Raw genomic sequence first — 6,932 nt, forward strand, 5'->3', positions numbered from 1 at the left:
CAGTTGGAAGGAAAGACCTGCAGAGTCTCTCCGTCCCACACCGTGGGTGCCGCAGTCTCCCACTGAAGGAGCTGCTCAGTGCTGTCACAGTCTCATGCATGGGGTGGGAGATGTTGTCCAACAGGGATGACAGCTTAGCCACCATTCTCCTGTCACTCACCACCTCCACTGGGTCCAGAGGGCATCCTAGAACAGAGCTGGCCCTGCGGATCAGCCTGTTCAGTCTCTTCCTGTCCCCCGCAGGGATGCTGCCGCCCCAGCAGACCACACCGTAAAAGATGGCTGAGGCCACCACAGAGTCATAGAAGGTCTTCAGGAGTGGGCCCTCCACTCCAAAAGACCTGAGTCTCCGCAGCAGGTACAGCCTGCTCTGCCCTTTCCTGTAGAGGGCGTCTGAGTTATGAGTCCAGTCCAGTTTGTTGTTCAGATGAACACCAAGGTACCTGTAGCTGGTGTTTAGCCTCTTAATGGCCTTGTGTGTCCAGTGGACTGCCTGCTGTATATTTGTTGACAGTGTACCAGAATTGATCCGTTATGACAACAGTGGAAATAAAAGGAAGTTAGCTTGGACAAAAGTGTCTGACAAAGATCTCAGGCAGTACAACTTACTGACGGATAGAAGTCTGAACAATATTAATGTACAAAGGGATGTTCTTTTGTGTCATAAGGTTAATTGTTATGATATATGGTATGAGTTGTGTAACATGTATCGGAAAATTATGAGCTGTTTGGATAATGACAGCAAGTCTTTCTTTCAAAAAGGTCAATGAATCATGTGTCAACATCAGCTTGGTCAGAATATGCCTCTGAATTGCATGCTGAGTCCAGGGCAGCCTATACGGCCCGGGTTGCTGCTGGAACGAGCCATGCCGAGAGTTGGAATTGAATTTGAACATAAAAAAACTGCTAACGCTAAATTTAAGAACAGTGTCTGTTTCATTAAAAGGAATGTTTGCATGATGAGGGCAAATTCTATGGCAAAAAAGAGCTTCAGCACAATAAGGTGTATGCTTTTTGGAAAGAAATAGATTTTACTAACAGTAGTACAGTTGGTTTCAATAATGGCAAAATTATTCAACCTGAAGAAGTACAACTTGTTATTGAGAGGATGCCTCTAAAAAAAGCATGTAGTTTAGACCACTGGGAAGATATCTAGTAGTGTCTGAACAAGGTGGAATATTGTCTCCTGCTCTATTCAGTCTGTATCTTAATGATCTTTCTGTCAAGTTAAATGCATGTAAGACTGGGTGTATTGTGGGTAACGTTATTGTTATTAATGTATGCTGATGATTTGGTCATTTTGTTTCCCTACAGTGCTGGTTTGCAGCACTTACTTGGAGTTTGTGCTAGGTATGGTGCCCAGTATTGCTTTTAATCCTAAAAAGAGTGTTATTGTGATTGCTCCAACTAAGGAGGATCACAAGCTAAATATTCAATTTTTTTATTTAACCGACCAAGTATTGAATGTGGGGAGCAAAGTGAAATACTTGGGTCATATCTTAAGAAATGATCTTTATGTTGATGATGATGTCTGTGAAGGTTCTCAGTCATCCAGGTCATCGTAGTCTAAGGAGCTTGGAAAGAAAAGCGTCTGGACTTCTTAAAGTTGCTTGAAGACGTTTCACCTCTCATCCGAGAAGCTTCTTCAGTTCTAAGGTCAAATGGCCGAGAGTCCCAGATTTAAACCCAGTGGGAGTATCCCCCCAAAGAGGGACAAAGGACCCCCTGGTGATCCTCTAATCACATGAGCCAAGGTGTGAAAGCGGGTGTGGGACCTAATCAGCCAGGGTTTCGGGTGAGCTCATTGTGAAACCTGGCCCCACCCTATCATGTGAATTCCTGAGGTCAGATGGCCCAGGATGTGAGTGGGCGTTAAGGCGTCTGGGAAGGGATCTCAAAACTGGATTATAGATGGCAGACAATTGGTGTCGTAAACCACCGCCTCTGTTCAAAGATGGTCGCTCACAGTGGACATAGATGGCCTCTTTCACTCCTCTTTCAAACCATCTGTCCTCTCTGTCCAAAATGTGAACATTGGCATCCTCGAAAGAGTGACCTTTGACCTTTAGATGCAGATGGACTGCTGAGTCTTGTCCTGTGGAGGTGGCTCTTCTATGTTGTGCCATGCGCTTGTGAAGTGGCTGTTTGGTCTCTCCAATGTAGAGGTCTGGGCATTCCTCGCTGCACTGTACAGCATACACCACGTTGTTAAGTCTGTGTTTTGGAGTTTTGTCTTTCGGGTGAACCAGTTTCTGTCTGAGTGTGTTGCTGGGTCTGAAGTACACTGGGATGTCGTGCTTGGAGAAAACTCTCCTGAGTTTCTCTGATACACCGGCTACATAGGGGATGACAACGTTGTTGCGTCTGTCTTTCTTATCCTCCCTCGCTGGTGTCTGATCTTCTTTTCTGTGCATCTTTGCTGACTTCATGAACGCCCAGTTGGGATAACCGCATGTTTTGAGTGCTTCCTTTACATGTGTGTTTCACATGATAGGGTGGGGCCAGGTTTAACAATGAGCTCACCCGAAACCCTGGCTGATTAGGTCCCACACCCGCTTTCACACCTTGGCTCATGTGATTAGAGGATCACCAGGGGGTCCTTTGTCCCTCTTTGGGGGGATACTCCCACTGGGTTTAAATCTGGGACTCTCGGCCACTTGACCTTAGAACTGAAGAAGCTTCTCGGATGAGAGGTGAAACGTCTTCAAGCAACTTTAAGAAGTCCAGACGCTTTTCTTTCCAAGCTCCTTAGACTGTTGATGATGATGTGAAACGGCAGTGCTGTAAGCTGTACATGCAAGCTAATGTATTGGCACCTTCACAACATCTGCTTTCTGGTCATTCGCCCTGACAAGGACTTCGAGGACATGAAGCGCACGATGTGTGCTTCAGTCGAAGAGAACTGTCCTCTCTGAGATGTTCTCTTTGACTGTCCAGACAGGAAGTCCATTCTTTGCTCCACCTTTGCAGTAGAACTTCACTGAACTATGCAGTTCAGTCTTGTTAGTCGGTCAGGCATTTCTCTGGTTGCTGCTGTCTTGCCTGGGTATGGCTTAACCCCAGTTTCTGGGAAAATGTTACCGAGGAATTTAACTTCCTTTGATGATATCTTACATTTTTCTATGCTTGGGAATACTGTATCCAGGTGAGAATCATGTTGTTTCTGTGAGAACCCCCAGATCAACACATTATCAATATAATAATAATAGATTGCATTTATATAGCGCTTTTTGAGACCCTCAAAGCGCTCTACAGTTCCACTATTCATTCACTCTCACATTCACACACTGGTGGAGGCAGCTACAGTTGTAGCCACAGCTGCCCTGGGACAGGCTGACAGAAGTAAGGCTGCCATATCGCGCCATCGGCCCCTCTGGCCATCACCAGTAGGCAATGGATGAAGTGTCTTGCCCAAGGACACAACGACCGAGACTGTCCGAGCCGGGGCTCGAACCGGCAACCTTCCAATTACAAGATGAACTGCCAACGCTTGAGCCACGATCGCCCCATCTAGACCTTCAACAACAACTATCCTTTTATGGAAATGTGATGGAAAGTTGAAAGGTGATGAATTATCCTGAATGTCAGCCTATAAAAATGATGGTAGCAAAATGGTTGTTAGTTTAGCAGACTCTTCTGCTAAATGGACTGATTCTTATATAGCGCTTAATACAACATGCCACATTCACCCAAGTACTTTCTTGTATGCTTTAAGTGCTTTCTAGCTAACATTCACACACATTCATACTCCAATGCAACTTTGTGGCAACATCTACTAACTTGGGTTAGTATCTTGCCCAAAGCCATTTGGCATGTAGACTGGGGGAGCCAGGGATCAGTAGATCTATAGATGACCTGTTCTACCTCTCGAGCCACCCTTGTGTTATAACCTTAGTTTAAGTTGGACTCAAGCACAGGGCTCTGAAGAAAAGTTCAAAGTTTTATTTACAATGCAGATTAATACAGAGGCTTAAGGCAAAAGACTTCTGTTTAATAAAAGGACTGATTCTTGTGTCACACTTCTCTACTCAATCTACTCATTCATATAAGCTCTTTTTTCTATGCCTAAGTGCTCTCATATAACATTCATACTCAAACAGATGTCTTATTATGAAGCCAAGGAATGTGCAGTCTTGTTCTTCTTGCACCTCATGCACAGCGTTTAAGTAATGATGCTACTCCTCACATCAAAAGGAGCCAGTTGAGGTGTTTTGCCTAACCAGAAGGAGACTCGAGGTAGAGTAAGGATACAATTGAGGCTGGATTCCTCAACTAGGCATTTGCTGGGAAAAAATAGGTCTGAGGATCTCTGCTTTGCCTCTGCCTCTTCAGTGTGTACTATAGAAGTGAGATTAATCATTGAAGCAGCATTTAGTCATGATAAAGAGTAGATTAATCAAAAATAGGGCTGTTTAGTAATTGACTCAATGAAAGAGTTGCTTCTTTAAAAAAAATTACTCAAGAGACAAGTCCAGTGTCTTAGGGCGAGCTAAAATATACCAGCATTTCATAGTGGATAATGGGCAAATAATCCCCTTTACTAATGATTGAAACTGTAGTATATAAACTTAAGATTTTGCTGTTTATGCTTTTGAAATAATAATAATTAAGTGACATTGCTGTACAGTTATGAACACTTGAACCTCTGTGTGTTGTAAAGCATAACTAATGCTTTACAACACACAGCATAATTAATAATCATAATATAGCTAAAATCCATCACTGGTGGTGAAGTTGTGTCAGCAGGCCTATAGATGACTTGTGAATGAACAATTAATAGCTTATTGGCTATTAATAGGGTGCGGATTTTGAGCAGTGACGTACAGCAGAAGATAGTGAAGTGCACTGATCAGCATCCACAGGATTAGACACAGAGAGGGAGAGATTAAAATGGTCAGTGTCACTGTTTCTCTTTGTGATGGACTGCAGCCGTCATGAGCAGATACGATTTGTAATTTCCACCTGTACAGGCACTTTTTTGTCCATCTGTGCTTTAATAGCTTCAGACTCAACAATTCAGAGCAACTCACAAAATAATTGATTAAATAAACAGCCGATCATGCGGCAGCAACTCAGTGCATTTAGGCACGTAGACATGATTGATACAACCTGCTGAAGTTTAATACAAGCATCAGAATGGGAAAGAGAGGTTTTTTAAGTGACTTTTGAATGGTTGCATGGTTGTTGCCACAAAGTTACCAAATCTTCTCTGTCGATGCCAGACCAATACTTACCAATACTGCACTGATAGAGTAACAGCTTTTGATGGAGGCATTGTGATATGTCCAGGGGCATCTTCCTCACTGGAAAAATAAGGCTATAGTGATGCCACTGTGGGCCCCAGACTGGATGAGCCTGGACCCCTGCTCTTGGTGGATTTTGGAGAACAGGGGTGTCCATGGGGGCCAGCAGGGGGAGCTGGATCCAGGTACTTTCCGACTGTCCCAATCATTTCCCCTCCATCCCTAATTGCTTCCCTCTTCCTGCTTCATCACGCCACCACACATGCAGGACCTTGAGGTAAAGGTGCATCACTGAGTTGCAGGGGAGGTATTCCTCCTCTGTCCCTTCCTGGCCACCGATGCCTCAGTTTTATTCCTTAACAGGCACTTCTACATTACTTACAGTCTCATCACATACACAAATAGGGCCTTGGGGTGGGTACACTGAATGGCACCCTGAGGACAGTCTGTTTAAGCAGCCTCCCCTCTGGTGCCAGTGCCCACTTCCCAATTTTAAATCGCATGTGTGTTTCTTGAAACAAAAGCTGTAATGGTCCACTTGGGAAAATAAATCTGTTGGGCATTTTGTTTGACCTTCAGACAATAATTCTGATTGCTACACTGCCAAACAGGACAGGCAAAAAAGAAGGAAAAACAAGGCTTGTGATTATTGGAAGCAATCTCAATACAGAGAGATATGGATAAGATACAAGTGGCAATCCCATATCTCGATAGTCTGGGCCCAAATTCTGTACTCCAAGATGGCAAGACTTGCCCCCACACAGACTACCTCCAGAATTTGGGAATGAAGAGAATGGAATGGCATGCCGGCAGTCCTGACCTCAACCCCACTGAACACTCGTGGGATAAACTTAGATGTGCCAAGCTACCTGGTATTTTCATGCAATAACACAACATCTGAATATTTGTTTTGACTGTTAAAATGATAAACAAATTGATTTTCCAGTTTTATCAAGCATGTAATGGAATTTCAGCCAAATGAGGATTGATAACACCAACATACATAATTTACATTTCTTTTTTAATGCTTTTTAAATTATGCAGTTGACCAGTTTCACATAAAACAAAGTGAAAGGTTACATGAAATTCACATTTTAAACTCATCAACAGGGTAATGTCACAACAACCCTGCAAAGGCAAAGACCTCTTCCTCCCTTAGAAAGTAGATTTTACAATAAATGTTAACTGAAATCTTGTTGCCTTGTATGTAATAATTAATTTCCCTAATGCATTTCTGCGTGGACCTGTGAAAAGAAATATATCTAAAGAGAGATAACTGAAGAAAATGTTCACATTTGCATTTTATTTATAAAGAAGTAGAAATGGATGATTTCCCAACATTAGTATTTTTTCTTCTGGCTGTTCCTCCTGATTTTATTTTACGTAACAATCGTGCATGCAATATAGTATATTTTTACAGATGGAAATGACTTTATCACATCAAAGAGACAATACTTTTTTTTTCTTTTAATATAACATGTTTATACCAACAAATATCAGCAGAGCCAAAGACTGAATTGTGTAAGAAAAACTAATAAAAAACAAACAAACAAAGCATCTACAATCAAGACAGCATGTTGTGCTCGCCTTTGAGTGCATTGTTGCATTGTTAGCTGCAGCGACAACTGCTGGATTTAAACAATGATTGCAGCCAGTGTTTATAAAGAGTGTGGAGAAGGACTGAACTTT

Source organism: Pelmatolapia mariae, linkage group LG4 (assembly GCF_036321145.2).
Source record: "Pelmatolapia mariae isolate MD_Pm_ZW linkage group LG4, Pm_UMD_F_2, whole genome shotgun sequence".
Lineage (NCBI taxonomy): Eukaryota > Metazoa > Chordata > Actinopteri > Cichliformes > Cichlidae > Pelmatolapia > Pelmatolapia mariae.